The 14,194-nt window shown below is 39.1% G+C and overlaps 1 protein-coding gene across 1 annotated transcript in view; it reads right to left on the bottom strand.

The window, feature by feature from the left end:
• LOC145989676 (signal-induced proliferation-associated 1-like protein 2) overlaps positions 1-13,833 on the bottom strand; it is a 136,065-nt gene extending 122,232 nt beyond the window's left edge. The window contains exon 1 of the mRNA XM_083124889.1: positions 13,509-13,833. The gene's annotated coding sequence lies outside the window, so the exon portion shown is untranslated. The remainder of the gene's footprint in view (positions 1-13,508) is intronic.
• Between the last annotated feature and the right edge of the window lie 361 nt (positions 13,834-14,194).

The following is a 14,194-nucleotide window of genomic DNA, read 5'->3' as shown; positions in this document are numbered from 1 at the left end:
GTTTCCATCCACTTGATCCACTAAATCCCTCATCGTTAGGATTTAGCTAAGAGATAGAAAAAGGACGTAAAGCAACCGAAACGGAAAGAAAAGCAAGGGATTGGTCATACAGTATACGATTAGTACAATATAAATTAAAGTTTCCTGCCTACGTTACATACTGAACTTGAGCAGGTGTGTCAGAAGCAGTCAGATATTCACGTAAAGTGACTTTTGAAACACCGTATAAAGCCCCCTCGGTGGCGTAGTGAAAACACTTTCGCCTTGCGATCAGAGGAGTACCGGTTTCGATTCTAGTCCCGATTAGTCTTTCTCTGCATAAACTGGACAAACTTTGACGCCTTGTAACAAAATTCACAGTCTTTACGAGGTAGCTAGAGATCAAATCTCAAGGCACGTTCTAAAACAATTCTTCAAGTACAATCATGAAAACACTTGTTGAGGTGACTCAACACCTCAAGCATCACACATCTTAATCAGGTGGTATTGCACAAGCTATTAGTCGAAGCTTACCATATCTCGATTTCAGCAACCAAGTCATGCGCTCTAAATCCTCTTGTGCTGTAACAAGTTGCAAAGCCAAAGAGAATATGAATCACATCGACGTCATCAGTACATCCATTTCTGATGATACCATGCGGGCAAGGAAATCTAAATGGAACTAATTATGGTGCTATTTGTTCATGCAAACCTAAAAAGTACATAGCAATCAACTTGACTAAACATTTTAGTTCTATGTTTTTTCTTGATATGGAACTGCTTACAGGGAAACGAAATAGTTAGGTAGCCTACAACTTAACACACTATCCTGAACAACGTTGCATGTGGTACAGTGGGATCCATAAGTATTACCTAGCAAATTGTCAATCGCCACGTTTACTTCCTTTGTTTTATGCAATGAGAGCTTCAAGAACTGCCACAAAACAATCTCCTTACAACCTCTGAACCAGTAAACATAAAAATACCGTCGTTAAAAACACGTAGGATGAAGATAAAAACCAACAAAAATAGTCATGGACGATTTGCTGAACAATATTTATGGATCCCACTGTACTGCATGTTGCTTGTTACAATTATCTGGCTCGTTTGCCAAAAAAATAGGAACTTTAGTGTTTATATTGATTCCGAAACAACATGTCTCCAAAATGTACATAGATAGATGTACATGGTTGGTTAAAGTTGTTATTCAAATTGAGGGCTTAACCAACTCGCTCCATTAATTTAGGTTTACTGTTTAATAATTATCACAATGTTAGTAAAATAAATATGAGGAGTGACATTTTTTTCCAAAAAATATTAATTGTTAAATGGTAGACTGTGTTAAGATGCTGCTGTACGTTTGACGTGTTTCCGGCAGTGGCGTGCCCAAGAGTGGTTGGTAGGTGTTCTATCCTTTGGCCCAGCATTCCTTAAAAAACAAAGTCAAAGGCAGGAAAAGATGGCAAAATGAGGAGTAAAACTCCTAAGAAAAGTATACATACGTAACCACCCCTTGGGGTGGGACTTCAGCAAAGGCATTTTTCGAAAATTTCTCTCGTGTGGAAAAACCATTACTAGGTTATTTCAAATTCAGAAAAGCCACACCTGTTTAGAACTCCTTCCAGAGCATTCAAACCACACGAAGATTCATACAAGGAATTCTAACAGGAGAGATTTTCGGAAAAGATTGCCGAGACAAGCCAAGACTCCAGCCGTACTTTAAGTATTCAATTTCAGTATTTTAAAGCAAACACGTGCTTTTTAAAATTTGGTGTTCTTAAACCAGTGAAATGTAACATCGGTGTGACAAGACGCAGCAGCTCTATCCGGACTCATCCTCTAGCAAATGTGGGTGAATCCGCTCGTGTACAATGAGGCAGGATACAAGATGAACAAAATATGTAGTGCGCTTTTAAAAATGGTGTGAAGAGATCTCTTCCGCCGTTTCTTTGGGCCAATGTGGGTTACGGAAAGACAAATGTTAATGTTCTCTCAATTCCGGCCGAAACCTTGCGGCTTTGATGAATGTGGGTTTGTAACAATGCTGCTTTTGTGTCGGACGTGATTTTTATGGCTGAACTTCCCATAATGCTCCTTTGCACAGTTTCCGAGGGAAGCAGGTTTTGGAGGCAGGAAGTGACGGATTCAACTGTTGCGTGTGGCTCATTGGCACCTGGTTATGGGGAGCAATTGCTTTACTGTTCATCTAAAGGTCAGATTTAGTTCAAGTTTTCTTTAAATGTCTCTTCTTGCAAAGAATTATGATAGAATTCAAGTTTCCAGAAATTAGATCTATTTATAATTCCTCTTTCACTATTTGGAAGAATCTTCGTGAGTGCAGGCAGGTGAAATACGAGTTCTATGGATGGAAATCTGACAGCGGATAGATATATTGCTTATACAAAACTATCTCATTTCAAACACTTCGACAGATGGCAGGTCAAGCAATATTGTAAGATTAGTTTTTATATCGAATTAGAAATTTATTGAAGCTGTTTTGAAACTAAATAATTTGGGCTTTGTGGCGTTAAACATGAGTAGTTTGGTAGACGATCCGGTAGATGGCTCTAGTCAGCGTCTCAAACGCAGAGATTACATGTAGACCCTTACTCGACAGGGAGTTTTAGGTCTGGGTTAGAATAATTTTAAGCTGAAATTCTCAATTTCGGTGACTCAAACCAAGGTGTAATGCCTACTACATGGAAACTTTTGTGTTCGGGAATTTTCACGTAAAGTTAGAGAACCATCAAAATCTGTACAAAATTATATTTATTTTTCAGAAAGTTAAAGTCTTGCATGACGTGCCGTCATAAAACCGTGCAGCTTGGATATTCTTCACGGAACCCACCCGAATAATTCAGCCTTGGTCCAAAAGTTGTGTAAAGGGTTGATACGTCGCGTTAAGATGACATTAATAGCGACTGATTTCTACAAGCTAGTTTTTCGAGACCTCAACAAGATAGAATAAGCAGCACTGTTTGGCAGGCACGTATCTAGAAATATATTTCGAGGGGTGGGGTCCGAACCAAGTGTCTCAGAAATAATAGTAATAATAATAATGATGATAATATGATTAAATTAAAATAATTAAATTAAAATATCATTAATTAAATATGTAAATTTATTAATATTGTATTATTATTACATGAATAGGTAAAGACGGTATAAGAATCGAGATATAACAGCACGTATTCATTATCTAGCTTTCGTGTAATTAAGATCGCCAAAATTTGTCCTGGCAAGGAAATTAATGTCAAATGGATAACAAATTGGATATTTATTGCATAATAAAAAATATGTTAGATTCAGTAGACTAATAGTAAAGTTCCTGACTAATATATTATCCACCTTATTATAAGTTGTAATGTACATAAATCATCTATGATAATGCCCTTGAAAACCGTATGATCCAAATATAATCCTTGCCTTCCAATAAGTACGGCGGGAATAGATAACCATCGATTATGCAACAAACGCTAAAAAAGTAAATTTTCATTATTTAATTTCAGTATTTGGTAAGTCTCTCGGGGTGGTCCGGACCCCCTCCCTAAATACGTCCTCGCTGTTGGGTATAATGCACATTTGTTCACAAGTGCGGCGCCAATTTAAGAGCGGCGTTTGAGATTTTATTTGCGAATTTATCATGCCCTTTGTTGAAAACCTGCGTCAGTCCCTTGTATACCGATGTAATGAGTGTAATTTGCGAATAATTTCTCTTTCTTGTCTCGAATACAAGTCAGCACCTGCTGCTCTGGCCTATACATGCAACATTATCGTCCGGGAAACTCATTACCCTCCCCCAGCAGACTTTTCAACAGAAAGTAAAGCCATGTACTGCAATCCGACAGGCATTGTCCATTTCCTCCGTCGGACTTTCAACTGGTCACTGCCATCGCTTGCTGTGCGTGTTCGCGCACACGCAATCCTATCACGAAATGGGAATAGGGTAGATGGTATGTGACAAGTCTGACATACGTGGAAATTTAGGATTTCCGTCTCCTGTGAAATCCATCGGTGACATCAATGCCGCTTTTGTGCTCGTTCTGTTTAAGGTTCCTCCCATATTCCGTTTGTCCAAGTGCAAGGACGGTTCTCGTGGCCAATGGGAGGACAAACACTGTTGATGCTTGCGTTTGGAAAACGGATTATAATGGCTGAACAAACCCATTGGGTTACATCGTGGCAAGAACAGTTTCTTTACTCCTTTGCGGAGTAGGTAAGGTCAAGTTCCCCGTGCAAATAGCACCGTGCCATGGGAGATATTGGAGTAGGATGCCACACATCCTCGATCTCGGCAATTTTGGAGGTGATGTGTTAGCATCACGCTCCAGTCGCCCTTAGTCCCCAGGTACCCATTGATTTGAGGCTGGACGTGCCCCAGAAGCGCTTTATGCGGGGACAAGGCTGGAAAAATTACGACCTCGGATCACCCACCTCGGGAATGGAGGTGTCGTTAACAGATTTGGGATATACAAATTTGAACGACTAAAGGAGGGGCGAGGGCTACATTGCAAAATTACTGATCGTACCAACTAATAATATAGATCAAAACCTTAAATGGTGGTGGCAGGTCACAACATGCAGTGAACGACAGGACATGCACAAATTGTCCAACATTTTATCTTCGAAAGTTCCATTCCAGTCTGGTGCCTTTTGCTGTCTTGGAACAAGCGCTCGAAAGTGCGTGTTGAGACTTGACTTTTTCAGGGCAACAGATGCGGACGGAGATAATAACTGTTCCGCGAATTAGCTTCAGGTGTTGTGCTTTGTGTCCTCTGCATTTTCACTTCTGGAAAGTGGGAGAAAACGAAACTTCCATTTATATAAAGTGCTAACACTCGTAAATAAAGTTAAGCAGCTGGGAGGCTGTGAATATCACTGCACATTATACAAGAAGGAGGTTTAAAAATTGCAAATTAGTGCAGTCGAAATCTAATTCGTGTACAGTCACGGACAGTACTCGGTCGTAACGATTCTATTGAAAGTCAAATGTATCCTTACACAGAGAAAAATGTTTGTTTGTATTAACCAAAGAAATGGTAGTAGTGAACAAATCGTTTGTTTAAATAGGCATCAACCAAACAATTGTTCACCAGTACCAAAAGATTTGGTCAGGTTCTATTTGTTTGTCATAAACAATTTTTTGGTTACCAAAACCAAATATTATTTTGGTAAATCTAACAAAATGTAGCCCATTTGTTTAGGAAAACCAAATAATTTAGTCAAAATTACCAAACGATTTGTTAAAAAATTTATTCATAATTACTTGTTATAATGTGGCTAATTTTAGCTAGGGTGGATACTAGATAGTTTGTAGAAACTAACTGATCTCAAAATACACATCCAGAATAGAAAGTTCACATGAACTAATGGATCGTGTTTTTTTTTTTGCGCCACACTTAGCTTTTAACTATATAGTCCAGAATCAAAAAGGTTGCTCATGGGAGATTCATTTTAATTCACTGCAGTGCATTTTCTTCTTTAATTTGTAGCATTAATGTTCACATATCTTTCGAAGAGTGTTAAAGCACAATTTTTCACTATGATTACAAACAAAAGTACCATTATTTGTTGCACAAAAACTTATGTTTCTTCTACATATTTTGACAGAACCATCTAGCGGCCGGTGTAGGAAACTCAGTATAAAGTAAGTATATTGAGCTTTTTATTCTTCAGAATATTAGGTTACACAACAACATAAAGACTCGCTTCGAGTAATTATCTATATACATGAGTTTCAATTTTCGACAAAGGATTTTCATACTACACTCAACGAAACTGGACAATCGTTATTTCAAATTCGGTAGCACGATCACGCACATATAGTAAATTTAACCAAACGTTTTGTTCCTCTTTACTTACATATGTATCATTTTGTTTAAGAGTACCATATTTCGTTTGACCAAATTTTTTGGTATTTTTAAACAAAATTATTTAGTAATTACAAGCAACATTTGGTTATCGGAAACAAAAAGCATAACCAAACAGCTCAACCAAACTTTTTTGGTAATTCCAAACAAACCAGTTTTTCTGTGTACAACCCACAAGTGTCTATGACTACAAAGACCAGGGGAAAACAAAGCCTCAGAAAATGTCAAAGGAAGAAATCTGAAATAAAAATTGAGTTACAATATAGAACGGAATAAATATTGAAAAATATTAACTCTATAGCCTTCTTAAACCCGAAGATTTATGGCTGCAGCAACACAAGACTTTCATCTGTCCCTATCCTGGGCAAAATCAATCCAATCTTTTCCATCCTTTAGTTCCATCTCAACCTTATCACTCCATCTTCGTCATGGCCTTTCTACAGGTCTCTTACCATCAGGTTTCCCAACAAGAATCCTGTAAACTCTTCTTTTCTCTTTCATTCGAGCCAAATGGCCTGCCCATCTAACAACCACCAAAATGTCAAAACGCAAAATAAAAGCAATACTTTTCTGGTTTTAAGTAAAAGGCAAGTGTCTATTACACTGATCATCGCTTCCAAGGTAGCAGAAAAACTAGTGACTAATAACTTCAGGTCTCTCTATACAGGGTGGGCGGGAGTTTCAACGAAGGAGTTTCAACAGTTTATAACTTTTGCATGCATGGTTTGAATATATTGACTGTTCGTTTTCATGCCATTAGGGGATATTCCCTTACACTTATGCGTGAAAAGTAATTTATCGTAATGTCGACAATTATTAACTTTTGATATTACTTTGCGACTTACGGCGCACACTGTATCTTTTATATATGCATATCGCCGGCTGAATACTGTTTTGTCGTATGTCCACTTTCCGTGGGAAATAAGTTAATGCTTCACGTTCCTAATCGGCGTATCTGGCTGTAAAGTGGTGTAAATCATAGACATTAATAAATTGTTTGCGCAAATTATATAGTGTACTCAAAATCCATATAAACCGAACTTCAATCAGCTCTGCTAAAGATTTAGTGTAGATAGTCATCACACAAAACATAGTATTCATTCGTCGATATGTTTTCTGATGGGGGGGGGGGGGGTGGAATGGGAAAGAGAGTACATATCTGTACGAAAAGATTGTGCACTTTTTGACTATTTTTGCATCGCTCCCCACCAAGGTCGTTAAAGATCCAGTAACCCATACATTCTAGTGGGTTCTATTGGGTTCCGCAACAGGACCGAAACCTTTTTCTTCTCACACAATTTAAATTCGGTCCAAGTTTCATTTCAAAGCGGAACTTGGACCCTATTTAAACTGATCCGAAAAAAAAAAGTTTCCTGGACCGCATTTAAATTGATCCGAAAAAAATGTTCCTGGACCGAATTTGAATAATTTACAGATAAAAAAAGTTCTTTACGATCCAGAACCCATTTGCGCTTGCTGATTTTCTCTCCTGGACCGGAATTGAATTTATTAAAAATTCCTGGACCTTTAACAACCCTGCCTTCCCCCTCTGTGGGTTAATATGTAATTGAAGGATGGACAGCCCTAGCAAAACACGCATCCATTCCTCAGGATTCGAACCTGCGAACCACGACGTCGCAGCTCCACGGAAACCGGCAAGATTCCTGCATTCCGTTGGCTCTCATACCGTAAGCATGTATTCTCGCCCCAGCAAGAATCTACGCACTCTCTTGTAAACAGCCTGGCATGGGAGCGTTTCCACATCGTAAACCTTCTCTCGTACGGCCAAGTAAACGTGCTCAGACGACGAAGCTCCTCCTATCTCCCCAACATCCGCAAACGCTGATTCAACGAGTGGGCTTTTGTGAAGAAAAAACTCGCGGTGAGTAAGAGGTGCACTCCCACCATAGCCAAACACTCACCTGAACTCGCGATGACACCCGAACTGGAGTGCGCTGCAGCGTTGCCAGGTCGTGCGCGCATTCAAGACTACAAAAGGACGAAGCGGGTGGAGCCTTGCCCTGCCTACGGCGGCTTTGACGACACCACTCAAAGGACGCCCGACGCTCTGCGACACATTGTCTTCCAATTACGCATACTTGCCAAATAAAGTCCTCAGGTGTGTCTCTGAAAAGAGTATTGTTGTCAGACAGGAATATCCTGACGAAATATCAGCACTGGCGCACGCACGGGGGGGGGGGGGCTGATGGGGCTATATCCCCTTCCGAAATTCTGAGAAAATCGACATTTCCAAATAAAAGCAGTGAAGAACTCAGAAAAAAACAGAGTGGTAAATGCATAACCCACATTTTCGATAGCGGGAAGTTCTGAATATACGGAATATCTTAGTGCGTATGCGGCTCCGTCCAAGAAAGCATGGGACCCATCACCAAGTTCATTCACTTTTTCACAATGAGAGTTTCAGGAAATGAAATAAAACGCCATGAAGTACGAGCCAAACCTCTCGACAACACCAACAAAATTTCATTTCTCAAAAACACGTAGAATGAAAACATAAAAGTGACAAAAAATAGTGATGGACAATTAGCCTGCTAATACTTATGCATCCCACTGTACTATCCACCTTTACAATTCCAACCCCTCAAAAAAAATCTGGGTACGCCAGTGACTTTCAGTAATATCATGGCCGTACATAAGGTATATATCTTGCATTAATTACATAACAAACCAACAATGAATCACTGAGGTGCACTTTTTTTCCACCAGCATTTCTTGAAATCTAATTTTGTTGATTCATTTATGTAATGCTTGTCACAATTCATCACTTATATGCAAAATATTCACATTTTAGTTTTATCAAGATGGAGAATTAAAATATGAGGCATGAAACAAGATCTCCTGCTGTCCGTTATTTGCAAACTCTCTATAAACAAAACACGGCGACTGATGCTTTCGTTGCTCTACTTTCGACAAAAAAAGAAAAAACTTGTTCTGCCAAGTTCACGAAGCCAGTTATTTGCGCATGAATGTGTATTTCGTTCTGACCGCTGTTGAGACAAGGGAAATTTCCCCTCAACGGAGAGGTCACGTAGAATTTTAGGTGAAAAGAGAAATTTTACGAAAAGTGTCGAAATGTCAGGGAAAATTGAGAATATTCTACTCATCTTTTAAGTGTGAAAGATATTTTTTTCCTTCGCGTCATTTATTCCCTAAATGGACTATGGGTATAATTATTAATCTGGCTTGGAAAAAGTCAATTTCTAATACTACAACTAATGTTAAACTGGTGTCACGAAATTTATTTAATCTGGTAACACTGATTCTGACTTTTGAAATGCGCCACATGAATTCAGAAAGCTTACTGCTGTTCGTTTTAAAAGAAATTTACAGATGTAAGTAAAGCTTAAAAAACCACAAGCATTGTAGATGGTGGCTAGTCCCCGCTGAGCATCGCAGCATTCATAATGAAACACCAGAAACCCATCGTCGCAATCAGAACTTTTTTTATTAATAAAGCACCACGGGAACAATTAGTAACGCCACTTAATGGCCGATATAACCTTGTAATGCACCCAGCCTTAAAAATCCTCTTCCGGTCCACGCTCCGCTGTTCCCTTGCACAAACCAGCGAATCACGTTGCGGATCTGGGTCATTGACCAGCCTTTGTAAAATTCACTCAATTTGCATCTCCTCTGTACACTATAAAATTATCCCTGAACGAAGGAGCTTAACCAACGGAAACACGGCGTTTTGCTTCTGACCAATGAGAAAGCAAGCTTGCGTTGAATGAAATTTCACCAACTGGGTCGAGTTACGTATTAATACTGGAAATTCGTGCGTGTACTGTAAAAACCGTGAAGATATTTAGAGTGTATTTCTCTTCACGTTGCATGTGGAAGCAGGACTTTTATTTAAGATAGAAAGGAAATTTGAAACACATGATCAACAAATACAAGGCTTTGAAAAGAGTTTGTTCTGTGCCATTATATTCTAACTAAATCTCTGGCACTTCTAAAGCCAAAGTTTGTCGCAGCAAACATTAATCCACCTTAGCCAGGATGACGGTTTCTGTCTCAACGAATCGAAAAATATGACGCGAGCTACTGCAATCTAAGGAGCTGTTACAGGTAGAGACAATTTGGAATACATGATTAGCAACTGTGTCTCTGCATCTATTATGGCTAGCCAGTGGCGTGCCCAGGATTTTCGAAAGGGGAGGGGCTAATTACTCTTTTTTGGTAGACATCCCTCATTTTGCCATGCCATTTTCCAACATTTTACGTTTCTTTTTTTTAGAAATATTTGGCCAAAGGAGGTGGGTTATCACCGGAAGCAACCGCCTCCTCCTTGGGAACGACACTGTGGCTAGCTGTCCCTTCCTTCGCAGCCATACTAAAGATTCCTGAGCGTGTGTGTTCACAACAAGGAGGCACTGCGAAACAATTATCTTCCGTGCATCTCTCTCTTAGTTGCGTAACTATATTCGGCAGTAAGGAAAATACACAATTTTCAGTGGGAAAATTACAAGGTCTAGCTGCAAAAAATTAGAATAAAACACTGCACAAAACACGCAAGAGAATATAAACTTACAAATTCCCCCGTCCTCTATAGGTGGATTTCATGTGACGTCACGATTCGCACAGCCGCCATGTTCGCGGCCAATTATGTTTGTCGTGTGCAAGGAAATATCGTGAAATAACGCGAGTTTCTGTTGGAACAACCGGATAGAATACTGCACAATGTACCATCATAAACAAGGCACATATCTCCTACCCGTCCGCTTGAATTTCGTATGGTTACAAGAACTGGTCCGCCATCATGGTGCTCGAAGCCAGGATGCAACAGTTTGTGACGTAGGTGAAACACACCCATAGAACTCTGCAAGAACAAAATTCAAAATCAAGAGTTCATCAGTAGCTAAGTAATTTTCTGTCGGTGGCCAATTCTTCTTTCTAAATAAGTTAGGAGGAGGAATCGATAATATTGTTCACTTTGACGACAGTTTTTTTTTTCCCTTACAGGTGCTATATTCTGTAAGAACATGAGTGAATATAAACAAATGCACGTGGTTGTGAGAAATCCTATTGGTTATTTCTAGAAAGGGAGGGGGGCGATGAGTTTATTTTTTCCTTCATAGACGAGGCTTAGCTTTAAAATCCATATTACGAGGGCAACTGTCCCTCCTAACCGCCGCTATTGCTTCATAGACTGGTTTGAAGTGGGAGCTTAAATACTATAATGAGCTGTACAGATAGATCAGTGGTTCTCAACTTTCGTGAACCCGCGGCGCGGTGGTAAGTTCTTATTTTTTTTTTTTAAAAAAAAAAGTCATCCCCTGAACCCAACTATTGTACTCGTAAATACTTGTATCTTTCTAATTGCTTTAACTTTATACGTTAATTAATATGTGCCGTTGAAATCTATGTTTAAAGTATTAGTTCAATTATGTCTAGGATTGTTGGCAATTATAAAATTTGGTTTAAATTAGTTAATAACGACGGGATCTAATGGAACCTATTAGTTTCCTCTACCAATATCATTGAAATTTAACCGGTAAGTGTTGATTTCCATTGGCATGTACCATTTCGGAATCAGAATATTTCCATTTCACTATATTTGTTTATGAAAATTGCTGCGCAAACTAAATTGACCGTGGTGTCCGTCCGTCAGCATCTAAATTTGAAGGCGGGAAGCAACGTGTGCCCCGGTTAGATCGCTTGATCCATCACCGCCACTGTCGTGAAAGCATTTTCTGTTATTGCAGTCGAACTCTAAACCCGAACAAAGGGTAATTTTTCCAGGTGGTTGCCAGCTCGGGCTGCAAGTCGCAAACTTCCGGCCCGGCGGTTGAGAATCACTGAGCTAGAAAACACCAGAACGAAGACATAGGAAATTAACTATTTCTTAGAACGTGTGGTAATGTTAAATTCCCCTAATATAGTGGATGAAGAAAACTGTCAATAAAATAGCCAGGTTTGAATGATAACGCATGTAGAGTACCTTTACAATTATTTTGTTAATGCGATTACAAGTGAAGGGCTCGGGTGTAAAACATGGTAAGTGAGATTTTGGTCATTTCTGAGTTGCAAATTAAAATGTGTCATACTTCAATTTGAGTGAAACTGCCATGTCATACAATTTGCATTCGCCTTGGTGACGCCTTCTGAAAGACTGAAATTGGTAAACACAACACGAAAACAATTTATCTACAGTATACCCTCTAATAACCTTTTTCTTCATGAACTCAGAAATGACCAAAATGTCACTTACCATGTTTTACACCAGAGCCGGTTTTTTATCATATAAAGTGCATGCCGTTCTTTATATCGGATATTAAGTCAGTTAGAAGCAGCTGCATAATTAATTCGTATTGATAAAACTGACATAAAAAATTGTATAAAAGGAAAAGGTGTCCGATGGAATTAAAAAAAAACTAAATAAAACATGCTTTTGACATCCCCCCCAATTGCATTGATGCATGAGTATGTTTAATCGAGACTATCCCGTAGTATCTCTTGGTGCGTGTCGTATTTTTGCTAGCGACGTATGCAATAATAAATTTTGCACTCAATTATACAGAAAGTAAGTTTAGTTTTGCATAAAGTCTACTTTATGGTCAGATGGGCTAATCGGGGGACTGGACCTACAGTTTAAAGTGGGATTCCAACCACCTTGCAAAACGCCTCCATCGGAGATCGAACCAGAGACTCCTTGATTACAATGCTACGGTATTCACTTTCATTTATGTTTTGCCTAGATTGTACATTTTTCAGGTTTGTAAAACAACCATTGATATCTCATTTTTCGACAATTTCAAATTTTCTGATGAGGAATGGATGTTGAGAAGCAGTGGCCATAAATTTTAGGAACCACGAATCTGCCAAAGTTTACAAAAATGTTCGCCGAGGTTATAAATTCGGAAAACCCTAAACCAAATTTTTTTAAAAACGAGGAAACAACAAATTGCATGCTCAGTTCATGGTTACCTGTACAGAGGGATGCAAAAAGTATTACTCGGCAAATTGTCATGACATTTCTCTCTCGCATCCTTCGTGTTTCTTGCGTATGCTGGTGCAGAAGTTGTCAGGAGCATGTTTGGCTTTTATTTCAATTCATGAAGCTCTCATTGTATAAAACAAAGAGGAAAAACATGATCATGGTAAATTGCTCGGTAATACTTATGCATCCCACTCTACCATAATATACGGTATCAAGAACTTCAAAATCAACATGTGTGAATAATCATTTACTCGCGCGTAACATGAGAGCTAGTTGATCATGAGCGTGAACTTCACGTAGGCGTATGAATGACTTCATGATACAATGAAAATGAAATATGTACTGTGCTTTCGTTGGTTATAGATTACATCGGTTGCAACGTATGAATTTCAATGTGACATGCGTATGCTACGTCACGATAAACACTGCACGATTATAATTCAAGCAAAATATCCACCGTGGTAAGATCTGTAAGTCTATAACATACACTGACAACGACGTTAACCAATATTCTCCTAGTTTCTATGCAAGGGCAACATGTATAGACTTTGCAAACATAAATATTTACAAGTAGATCTGTTCAAAACATTGCGAAGTTCAGTCCACTCCACGAATGCCAACAGTTATACATTATACAAAAGCAAGAAATACTTTATTTTATGAATTCTAACTGTTAATTTGTAGTAATGTGTACTTACGTTCTGTTTTTCTGTATTCCAAAGCTCTATACCTTTGTCTTGCAACACTACACTTACAAACACGACACTGTTCCACGTAAGTTAACGGTCTTACAACTTCTTCAAAGCAAAAACAAAAGTGTACAATGCCGCAGGAAGTTTTAGAAAACTTCGAATACTAAACGTCTGCGTTCCGTTGTTTACACTTAATGTGGCACACAACACAACACGCACTGGAAACTACAAAACTGAGATCACAAACTTTTACGTCAACTTGGAAGCACACGTCGAATACAAACACAATACTACTAAACTCTGAAGACGAGTGAACCTCGCGGCACCCCACTGCAAGAACAGCAGAGTCACGTGACAGCGCAGAGAATGCTGGGACGCTGGCAGCGCCGCCAAGGTATTGTGTGTTGCTTCTGTGAATCATCAATCAGTGGAAAAGGCATCCCATGCAACGTTGCCGTTTGTGTCGTGCTTCGGACACAAACGACACATGTATTTGGAGGGGCCGACGTTACGACGTGCCACGTATGTTTCTCCCCTTCCTTCAGGAACTTGCAAACTCTCTGGAAACAATTAAAATATTTTCGTGGGGAGTTCTTTTTATTTTCCGTTGTCTCTTGGAAACATATTCCTCTTCCAAGTTCCTTCAACAAGATACTGCAGACAAAATCTGGGACATTTTTTGGAATATAGAA

The sequence above is a fragment of the Lepisma saccharinum genome, chromosome 7 (genome assembly GCF_977018435.1).
Source record: "Lepisma saccharinum chromosome 7, izLepSacc3.1, whole genome shotgun sequence".
NCBI lineage: Eukaryota > Metazoa > Arthropoda > Insecta > Zygentoma > Lepismatidae > Lepisma > Lepisma saccharinum.
The sequence above is the reverse complement of the archived record's forward strand: the minus strand, read 5'-3'. Positions and strand labels throughout refer to the sequence as shown.